The 11,914-nt window shown below is 43.8% G+C and overlaps 1 protein-coding gene across 1 annotated transcript in view; it reads right to left on the reverse strand.

The window, feature by feature from the left end:
- Positions 1-10,559, reverse strand: part of pik3c2b (phosphatidylinositol-4-phosphate 3-kinase, catalytic subunit type 2 beta) — a 68,914-nt gene extending 58,355 nt beyond the window's left edge. The window contains exon 1 of the mRNA XM_036950085.1: positions 10,284-10,559. The gene's annotated coding sequence lies outside the window, so the exon portion shown is untranslated. The remainder of the gene's footprint in view (positions 1-10,283) is intronic.
- Positions 10,560-11,914: the final 1,355 nt, after the last annotated feature.

Below are 11,914 nucleotides of genomic sequence, written 5' to 3' on the forward strand. Positions count from 1 at the left end.
TACGCTACGTTTGCACACAGGCTAGGTAGCCTAGGCCTACTTCTATGTATAATCAGGTGCGCGTCCTTACTCAACATTGACAGGAGCTCTACAAACGGGAATGAATAAATTGACAACTCCTAAATGGACTCACATAAACAGAAACGTTCTCCTCACAAGTGTAGCCTAGGTTGTGCGGTGAGCAAACAACGTGTCCACTCTGACAAAGGGAATGGTAGAAGACTGTCATAATAATAATATATTGAAACCATTAACAGCAATTACCATAACCAAACAAGCATTGTAGATTAGAAATGATGGGAATTAACTGTAACTGTTCTACTGGTGTGCCATCCCCGCGGCCTCGGCAATGGATTAGTCCACTGAGATGAACGTGAATCCGACCGGTGTCTCATGTGCCATAAAAAATAAAATAAATATATACATTTTTATATACATATATTTTCTATTATATACAGTCGAAGTCACTTAGGTTGGAGTCATTAAAACTAGTTTTTCAACCACTCCACAAATTTCTTGTTAACAAACTATAGTTTTGGCAAGTTGGTTAGGACATCTACTTTGTGCATGACACAAGTCATTTTTCCAACAATTGTTTACAGACAGATTATTTAACTTATAATTCACAATTCCAGTGGGTCAGACGTTTAAGTTGACTGTGCCTTTAAACAGCTTGGAAAATCCCAAAAATTATGTCATGGCTTTAGAAGCTTCTGATAGGCTAATTGACATCATTTGAGTCAATTGGAGGTGTACCTGTGGATGTATTTCAAGGCCTACCTTCAAACTCAGTGCCTCTTTGCTTGGCATCATGGGAAAATCAAAAGAAAGACCAGCCAAGACCTCAGAAAATAAATTGAAGACCTCCACAAGTCTGGTTCATCCTTGGGAGCAATTTCCAAATGCCTGAAGGTACCATGTTTATCTGTTCAAACAATAGCACGCAAGTATAAACACCATGGGACCATGCAGCCATCATACCGCTCAGGAAGAAGACACATTCGGTCTCCTAGAGATGAACTTACTTCGGAGCGAAAAGTGCAAATCAATCCTAGAAAAACAGCAAAGGACCTTGTGAAGATGCTGGAGGAAACGGGTACAAAAGTATCTATATCCACAGTAAAACGAGTCCTAAATTGACTCAGCCAGAAAGGCCGCTCAGCAAGCAAGAAGCTACTGCTCCAAAACCACCATAAAAAAGACAGACTACGGTTTGCAACTACACATGGGGACAAAGATCGTACTATTTGGAGAAATTTCCACTGGTCTGATGAAACAAAAATAGAACTGTTTGGCCATAATGACCATTGTTATGTTTGGAGGAAAAAGGGTGGAGGCTTGCAAGCCAAGGTGGAGGTGGAGGCTTACAAGCCAAAGAACATCATCCCAACCGTGAAGCATGGGGGTGACAGCATCATGTTGTGGGGGTGCTTTTCTGCAGGAGGGACTGGTGCACTTCACAAAATAGATGGCGTCATGAGGGAGGAAAATTATGTGGATATATTGAAGCAACATCTCAAGACATCAGTTAAAGTTTGGTTGCAAATCGGTCTTCCAAACGGACAATGATCCCAAGCATACTCCCAGATTTGTGGCAAAATGGCTTAGGGACAACAAAGTCAAGGTATTGGAGTGGCCATCACAAAGCCCTGACCTTAATCGTATAGAAAATGTGTGGGCACAACTGAAAAAGCGTGTGAGAGCAAGGAGGCCTACAAACATGACTCAGTTACACCAGCTCTGTCAGGAGGAATGGGACAAAATTCACCCAACTTATTGTGGGAAGCTCGTGGAAGGCTACCCAAAACGTTTGACCCAAGTTAAACAATTCAAAGGCAATGCTACCAAGTACTAATTGAGTGTATGTAAACTTCTGACCCTGTCACACTCTGACCATTATTTGCGTTGTTTGTTTCTATGTTTTGTTTGGTCAGGGTGTGATATGAGTGGGCATTCTATGTTGCATGTCTAGTTAGTCTGTTTCTATCTGTTTTGGTCTGATATGGTTCTCAATCATTGGCAGGTGTTTCTCACATTTAGGTAGCCTGTTTGGTATTGTGGATGGTGGGTTATTGTCTATGTGATGTTGCATGTTTGCACTCAGTATTGATAGGGGTCACGTTCGTCTTGTTCTTTTGTTTGTTTGTTTAGTGTACTTCGTGTTTTTTCGTCTATAATTAAAAGGATGTATTCACATCATGCTGCGCTTTGGTCTCCTCACTACGACGATCGTGACAGAATAACCCACCAACAATGGACCAAGCAGCGTGGTAACGGCCAGCAGCAGCAGCGGCAAAGAACGCAGGACTCATGGACTTGGGAGGAGATTCTAGACGGCGAAGGACCCTGGGCACAGCCAGGGGAATTTCGCCGCCCCAAAGCAGAGCCGGAGGCAGCGAAAGCAGAGAGGCGCTGGTATGAGGAGGCAGCACGGCAGCGCGGCTGGAAGCCCGAGAGGCAGCCCCAAAAATGTATTGTGGGGGGAGGCACAGGGGGAGTGTGGCAGAGTCAGGAATCAGACCTGAGCCAACTCCCCCTGCTTACCGTAAGTTGCCAAGGATGGAACCAGAGCCGGTCAGGGTGGTATTGGAGGTGAGCGAAGCAGAGACAGTGAAGGAGTTAATGGGGAGATTGGAGGAGAGAGTTATGAGGGAGGTGCTATGTTGGTGCCTGAGGCACGACATCCGCCCGTCGGAGCGTGTCGGGGATTTGATGTCACCTGGGTCAGCTCTCCATACTCGTCCTGAGGTGCGTGCTAGCCGTCTGGTGAAGACTGTGCCAGCCCCACGCACCAGGCCTCCTGTGGGCCTCCCTAGTCCTGCACGACCTGTGCCAGCTCGGCGTTACAGTTCTCCGAGCCGTGCTTACCGTGGCGGGCGTTGTACTGGTCAGGCACCGTGGTCACACTCTGACCATTATTTGCGTTGTTTGTTTCTATGTTTTGTTTGGTCAGGGTGTGATATGAGTGGGCATTCTATGTTGCATGTCTAGTTAGTCTGTTTCTATGTGTTTTGGCCTGATATGATTCTCAATCAGTGGCAGGTGTTTCTCGTTGTCTCTGATTGGGAACCATATTTAGGTAGCCTGTTTTGTATTGTGGTTGGTGCGTTATTGTCTATGGGATGTTGCATGTTTGCACTCAGTATTGATAGTGGTCATGTTCGTCTTGTTCTTTTGTTTGTTTGTTTAGTGTACTTTGTGTTTTTTCGTCTATCATTAAAAGGATGTATTCACATCACGCTGCGCTTTGGTCTCCTCACTACGACGATCGTGACAGACCCACTGGGAATGTGATGAAAGAAATAAAAGCTGAAGTAAATAATTTTCTCTACTATTATTCTGACATTTCACATTCTTAAAATAAAGTGGTGATCCTAACTGACCTAAGACAGGGCATTTTTTACTATGATTAAATGTCAGGAATTGTGCAAAACTGAGTTTAAATGTATTTGGCTAAGGTGTATGTAAACTTCCGACTCCAACTGTTTATACATATATATTAGACTGCTCACCTAAATAAATCTTGGTCGACCAACAGCCTATAAACCAAACAATAGACCAGTCAACTAAATGGGGTCAGCCCTAATATAGCTTCATACTTTCTTGTGTTCTTATTTTAAATGTTATTGTGTGTTTTTGTTTGACCTAATAATATTTTTAGTGCTACATTGATATTGATTACTGCATTGCTGGGTTTGGAGCTTGCAAGAAAGGCAAGCTGTACTTGTGCACGTGGCATTAAAACTTTAAACTTTCTCTCTGTGACAGAGGCCAGCACTGTGTGGGAAACACTCAGATGTCTGTCTGTGTTGTCTGTTGGGTCTCAGCTATATGAGACAAAGGGCAGAGCTTTAATTCTGGTTTCCTCTGCCTCTGTTACGGCCTCACAGCAGAGGATGGAGGCACGCGACCTCTCCTGACCCTGGTTACCATGGAAACTATGACAGCCACTCCCACAGAGACCCAGAGTTTGACCTCCCGCCCAGAACACCCTCCTTCAGGAAGTTCTCAAAGGGTGTGTATGCATTAATGTGTGTGTGTGTGTGTGTGTGAGTGCGTGCATGTTGTGTGTGACGGAATCCTAAAGAAAGAGAGGGAAACCAGATAGAAAGAGAAGGATCAGGGAGGGAGGCAGCTCCCTATCTGTTTAGTTGGAGCCTTGTGGTGTAGCTTGTGTTTCCTGAGGAATGGGAGGAAGATTATGACATAAACCCTTTCCCAGCCAGACAGTCAAGACCAGGGCCCATGGAGAGAACATGCTGACTCAGTTCAGAATACCGAACCTCTATGGGCCATTTGAAAAGCAGATACTGCACACTACAGTGTGTTTCAACAAATGTGCATACACACAGAGAGAGAAAGAGAGGATACGGGGGAGGTATGGAGAAAAATATTCTGACTCCGATACATTTCCAATATCCACCCTATTAGCATGCAGCTTCCATTTCAACACTCTGCTCCATTCTAAGATCCTGGGTTGGTGGTGAGATGTGTCAGGAAAACATTCGAAAGATACACTTGTATACAAAATATTAGGAACACCTGCTCTTTCCATGACAGACTGACCAGGTGAATCCAGGTGAAAGCTATGATCCCTTATTGATGCCACTTGTTAAATGACTGGAACAAACTACAAAAATCTCTGAAACTGGAAACACTTATCTCCCTCACTAGCTTTAAGCACCAACTGTCAGAGCAGCTCACAGATTACTGCACCTGTACATAGCCCACCTATAATTTAGCCCAAACAACTACCTCTTTCCCTACTGTATTTATTTATTTATTTTATTTATTTATGTTGTTCCTTTGCACCCCATTATTTCTACTTTGCACATTCTTCCACTGCAAATCTACCATTCCAGTGTTTTACTTGCTATATTGTATTTACTTCGCCACCATGGCCTTTTTTTGCCTTTACCTCCCTTATCTCAACTCATTTTCTCACATCGTATATAGACTTGTTTATACAGTATTATTGACTGTATGTTTGTTTTACTCCATGTGTAACTCTGTGTTGTTGTATGTGTCGAACTGCTTTGCTTTATCTTGGCCAGGTCGCAATTGTAAATGAGAACTTGTTCTCAACCTGCCTACCTGGTTAAATAAAGGTGAAATAAAAAAGTGAAATAAAATCCACTTCAAATCAGTGTAGATGAAGGGGAGGAAACTGGTTAAAGAAGGATGTAAATGTTTAAGTGCCTTTGAACCGGGTATGGTAGTAGGTGACAGGCGCACCGGTTTGAGTGTGTCGAGAACTGGAACTGCTGGGTTTTTCCCACTCAACACTTTTCTGTGTGTATCAAGAATGGTCCACCATTCAAAGAACATCCAGCCAACTTGACACATCTGTGGGAAGTATTGGAGTCAACGCTTTCAACACCTTGTAGATTCCATACTCTGACGAATTGAGGCTGCTCAGAGGGCAAAAGGGGAGGGGGGGGTGCAACTCAATAATAGGAAGGTTGTCTTAATGTTTTGTACACTCAGTGTAGATCACCATCACTGTAATGAACGAGACCGCTAAGGCGTGAGTGTGTCCTTTAATAAATTAGCCAACTAAGACCCAAACGTGTATATAAACACAGGCTCAGCTCCAGACCTCAGCAGATGGAGAGTCATACACACACAGCTTTGTTTTGGTGAAATTTCTGGACATTTTGGAGTGTAGAAATGTTCCACACACACACACACACACGCCGAGTGGTCAGAAAGAACAGCTGTAATGGCTCTCCCTCCGAGAAGATGTTGTATGATTTTTCCACGAGACCCCTTCAATCCATTCTTGCTTATACTGTCCATGCATTGACTGTCCTTCAATCTCAGCAAGTGTCAGTCATTTGGGTCCCAGGGTGAGGAGACAGCAGGACCTGGCCTGTAGCCCGGGGCGGAGCAGACCAGAGTGGGATCAATGAGATGGTGGGGGTGGAGATGGATCCTCTATACAGGGGGCAGACTGCATGGCCTGTAGCCCGGGGGGGGGGGAGCAACCCAGAGTGGATATGAGGAGATGGGACGGAAGGGGTGGAGATGGAGGCGGGACACATTGTTTGGATTGGAGAGGGATGAAGAGGGGGTGGTTAGGGAAAGTGGGACCAAGGCCAGATCCAACCCCCTGGAATCTGTCCCCATAGGGATGTAATCCCATTCAATTCGAGGGGGGTGTCCCAGATTGGAAGAACAAAGGACGCGTGTGTCACGTGAGGAGGGTAAGACAGACACGTTCACACGGCTTGGCAGGCCAGAGACAAAGGGGCTGCTGTCATCGCCACATGGGCCCCACCCCTCCCCCCACCAACCCCACACACGGACACCATAACACACAAACTAGGCTGATGTGTGCCACCATAGTTGCAACCTTTTCTACTGCTGCCAGCTGATGCCATGCAGGGCTGGTCCAGAGTTGTGACGCTGCAATGATCCGTCACACTTTTACCAGCACCACACCTCCCTCCTCCTCCTCTCCCACCAGAATGAATCTCATGGCAGCTCTCTCACTCTATTCGATGCACATGCATACCCACAGATGTGAGTGTGTGCATCTGCATGTATCCGTACAGTGGATTGAATACAGTCAATGTCAATATGAACTCATTCAGGCAGAGAATTAGTCCGCACTTCTCTCTACACTGTATTCAGGTCCACAGTAGGAGGAGTTAGTGTGCTGATCGAAACCATGGCAACGCTTCACATTGGTCAGCATTAGTCCAGGCAGGGTAACTACTATTACTGTAGCCTATCGGTTTTTCCAAACAAATAAAACAATAGGAGAGACAAGTAGTAGTTTGTTACAGCGTAATTACATACAGCAGGTTGCTCCATTGGTCAATCCTCTGGTATAAAGCCTATGTGGTGTACAGTGTGGTTGACTGACATTATCACTCATGGTAGATCACTTAGGCTACAGCCCCTCCCACTAAACAAAGGTTAGGACCTAAGATTAGCAAAAAGTTGCTGTAATGTAGTCGGACCAGCTAGTTTTGTTGTGTAGGGAAGACTACTAAACCACTACAGTGCTGTGCTGTAGGGCCTAATATAGGACCTTATATACTGAGTATATAAAACATTAGGGACACCTTCCTAATATTGAGTTGCACCCCCATTTGCCATCAGAACAGCCTCAATTCGTCGGGGCACAGACTCTACAAGGTGTTGAGAGCATTCCACAGGGATGCTGGTCCATGTTGACTAATGCTTCCCACAGTTGTGTCAAGTTGGCTGGATGTCCTTTGGGTGATGGACCATTCTTGATACACACAGGAATCTGTTGGGCATGAAAAACCAAACTGTGTTGCAGTTCTTGACACAAACCGGTGCGCCTGGCACCTACTATCATACCCCGTTCAAAGGCCCTTAAATATTTTGTCTTGCCCATTCACCCTCTGAAAAGCACACGTACACAATCCATGCCTTTATATTTTATTTAACTAGGCAAGTCAGTTAAGAACAAATTCTTATTTACAATGACGGCCTACCCCGGTCAAACCCTAACGACGCTGGGCCAATTGTGCGCTGCCATATGGGACTCCCAATCATGGCCGTTTGTGATACAGCCTGGAATCAAACCAGGGTCTGTAGTGATGCCTCTAGCACTGAGATGCAGTGCCATAGACCGCTGCGCCAGTCGGGAGCCCAAATGTCTCAAGGATTATAAATTCTTCTTTAACCTCTTTCCTCTCCTTCAATTTAGAAACTCAAATAATACTTTAGAACCACTTAAATATACTCAATTTGAAGATTGTGCAGGGAATATGGTAGATTGGTTCCTCAATCTATTTTTTCAGACTGTTAAGAGTATTCATCTGGTCAATATGTCAGTGTATTATGTCTGTTGTTTGTAACAGTGTGTTTATATGTGAACATGTGATTGTATTATATATTGTATTTTAATGTTTAAGGACTTTTGGAAGATATGTCCAAATGGAGACAAAAAAAAGAGATGCTAATAAAATAAAATAAACCCCCTTCATCTACACTGATTGAAGTGTATTTAACATCCAGAAGGGATCATAGCTTTCACATGGTCAGTCTATGTCACGGAAAGAGTAGGCGTTCCTAATGTTTTTCGTACACTCGGTGTACAAGGCTTCACGACAGAAAGCCAACAGAGGATAGGAGAGGCATTATTCATGGAGTGGGAGGTGTGGATATTTTCTGAATTCTAATAAGCAACTTTATTAGTGGCAGTTACCCTACCTGACATGACAGGGCTAACCTCTGCCAGTACTAACCTCTGCCAGTACTAACCTCTGCCAGTACTAACCTCTGCCAGTACTAACCTCTGCCAGTACTAACCTCTGCCAGTACTAACCTCTTCCAGTACTAACCTCTACTAGTACTAACCTCTGCCAGTACTAACCTCTGCCAGTACTAACCTCTGCCAGTACTAACCTCTGCCAGTACTAACCTCTGCCAGTACAGCTACTGTATAATAAAAGTGAAGCTATAACCAATCGTAGAGATGATAAGCGTCACTTCCTCTGCTCTGAGCAGAACAATGGGACAGTTGATCCCAGAATGGAATTAGAGGGTGTCAAAGACTACTTGTAGCAATTTCCACAGAAAATTTGACAAAGACACATTCTTGCCGAAGTACAGTCCAAATGCAAAGTTTGGTAACAGAATGACGGCACAAACAACACAAATCGTCATTCTATATCCACACCTTGCATCTGCACAGTTCTTTAAGTAAATGTGTTTTTGTAAAATTTTCTGTGGGGAAATTGTTCAAATAAATCCTTGTGGATAGAGTTGTGTGGTTTGGTTAACTTTACAAATCATTGGTTTCGGTTTGGCATACATATTAAAGTAAACATTTTGTTGGAGTCTCAGCATCACTCAAAGTGGAATTGGCCCTGATGCAGGGTCTGGTCTGTTCAACAGACTGAGAAATATGAACTCAACGTTATGCCACGTTAGACCAGGGCCTGCATTTATCAAGCGTATGAGTGATAGGATGTTTATTTATTATAATATTAGGTCAGATTATTATGTAGATCAACACTCCTACTGAGATGATTGAAAAAAAAAAAAGACTTTAAGGATAGGACTGGTGTTGGGAGAACTGATCCTATGTCAGTTGTTACAGGGCTGGGAGTTACAGCAGCTGCAGTTTGAGAGAGAGAGAAAAGAGAGAGAGAGAGTTCTGGGTTGGGGCATCTGGATCCCATATAACAAAGGTCGCATGGATATAAAGGATAACACCAGCCTCCATAAAGTTTATTACAAATACGTATGGTCATATTGCATAGCCTCACGGGATCAGGCGGCACATGAGGCTGAGACAAGCATAGCCGCCAGACTGCATGTTTTCATTAGTACAGACAGAACATTAGACAGGTGTGTGGTGATGTGTGAGGATAAATTGACAACCTTTCGTTCTCGTTTCTTCTCTGTAACTTACAAAATACTTCTGACAACTTGGCAAATTGTCTGCAGATTGTTCATAATTAAGCCACGTTTTTACAATTGCTTATTACATGCCTACCGTATAACGTGCACGAGCTGGTCACAAATGTGCCATGCCATGTATTCATTCTGCCTACTCAGTTGCAAAAAGTTTGTCGAACGGAAGCTAATAGAACGAAACGGGGAGGGACCTACCTGAATTTGTCAAATAGAAACTCTCGATTTAGTTGCAAAACATTTCCAACTGTTTGGCGGAATGAATACACCCCTTCTCAGTCAAAACTCCAATAGCCCTACTATATATACATGTTCACCATTAGCCCAGCAACCTAGGACACCAGCAGCTGCTTGTTATCACTGTTTGTTGGCTATTTTATGACATGGCCGGATGCATACAACTACGTACAAATTTGACAGCTTTGACATCAAAACAATGCCACAGCAGATAGCTTGCTGGTGCAACCACTGCGTGGTTTATTACGCTGTAGCGCCCATCTAACTTGTCACACTGACTATTGTAGCCATAGCATGGCTGAGGTTTGCAACATTGTAACACCACATTAAGGTTGGCCTACACTTTGATTAATTGCTTTTATATTGCCCACAAACTAGGCCTAGGGGATTTATTATAATTTCTCTCATAACTAGAATTGTATAAAATAGTCGTAGCAATAGCCTACTGTGCTTCATCGGCCACCAAACAGCGTCACTGCTCAAGCAGCAATATAGCGCAGTCGATATTTTACTGCAAGTAGACACGAGCTACGAACTTCACTGCTCACGAAACACATCATGCAACAAAACACACATATGTAATCTGATTTGTAGGCTAACGTATGTGGACATTGATAGTTAATTCCAGGTGAAAAATCCCTTACCTGCTCTAGATCTATGGCCGCCAACGGACTGGTGCCATAATATTCTAATTATTCTGCTTTCAGTCTGCTCAAATAATGATTCCAAAATATATCAAACAATTCCTCGGCAGTGGTATCCGGTGTCTGATATTGTCGATATATCTGTCATTAACCAAATCGAAAGGGCGCCCGCGTCCCTAATTGTTGAATAATACAGACAGCAGCTCTCGCCACCAAAACCCGCTTATTTTGTAAGCGAGTTGCTGAGGTTTTAGGTTTTGATGATCGGCTGCGCATCGCCCTCTCTCATCAGTGTGTGTGTGGCTGGAGGGGAGCGTGAGAATTACTTGTAGGAACGTGACCTCTGGCGGACAGCTTATGTAAGTAACAGCGCCCTCTTTTCTTGTCTTTACCCATACGTAAATGATCCACAGTGACTGCTGCTGAGCAAACCTAGAGATCCCACTAGCCCAGTTAGAAACCCCCAGAGCTGTGAAAATCTGCAACCAGACAAACTAACATTCCTAAATACTATTCCCTATTAAATAAATGTTAAAGGAACCCAAGGGCGTCATGCACCCATTATTTTAGAGGGGATGGTCCATAGGGGGGCTGATCCCCACTCCTGAAGTTGGAGAATTTTGCATTTTTCAAACACTTGAAACAAACACCTGTTTTATCCTGCAATCTAGAGCCTGCATAGCTTATATCAGCATACCAGGGTTTATGCTATATCTCTCTCTCTCTCTCTCTCTCTCTCTCTCTCTCTCTCACACACACACACACACACACACACACACACACACACACACACACACACACACACACACACACACACACACACACACACACAGCTGGCAGTGCGTGAGAGTTGTCAGCCAGTGCTGATAAGAAGTGACCACAGTGAAAGCTGGATTTGACATCTGTTTTAAACAGGAGGAAAGCAGCACCACTATGTGGTCATGTTTGGTAATACATGTTCTGCCCTTCCATATGACTCTTTATCACTACGGGTCCTGATGTTGGCGTGGCCTGTGTCTATGTGTGCAGCTGTGGTTTAGCAAGTCTGATGTTGTCTGATTCTGACATCACATCAAATCAGGCAATAAAAGCTTGGTTATTTTGGATTTAGCAAGAAATATGTTACTCTAAAAAGGGCTTATTTGTTGTCTCCTTGTCAATACATTATGTGGTGTCTTTATTTTTCTAAGGAACAATGCATCTATACAACATAAAAGAATGGTAGAAAAGTCAGCTGAGTACAGCCTGTATGTATGACATCATCATTGGTTTGCCAATTCATCCCAGCATTTACACCTTATGGACCAGTAGGAGGCAGAAGAGGATAGTTCCTCCATCCCCCATGCACAAAGGCAGGGAGCTGTCTCCTCTGTGCAGTTAGGTCTCCTGCTGTATCCATGGCGACCTTGGCTGCTGATTGACTCGTGGATAGCAATCACACAGCCTCAAATGCAACAAAAAATGACTGTTATCCTGAGACTTATTGGCTGTACCGTAGGCTACGTATTGTAACATCCTCAGAGAACGTTGAAACAATCGAGGTAACAAATTATTGTGGGGGCGATATATAGGTATTGGTTGAAGCTCAATGTTAAATTCAAATCTCCCTACCATCATATCTATGCCAATTA

This window comes from Oncorhynchus mykiss, chromosome 17 (genome assembly GCF_013265735.2).
Source record: "Oncorhynchus mykiss isolate Arlee chromosome 17, USDA_OmykA_1.1, whole genome shotgun sequence".
Taxonomy (NCBI): domain Eukaryota; kingdom Metazoa; phylum Chordata; class Actinopteri; order Salmoniformes; family Salmonidae; genus Oncorhynchus; species Oncorhynchus mykiss.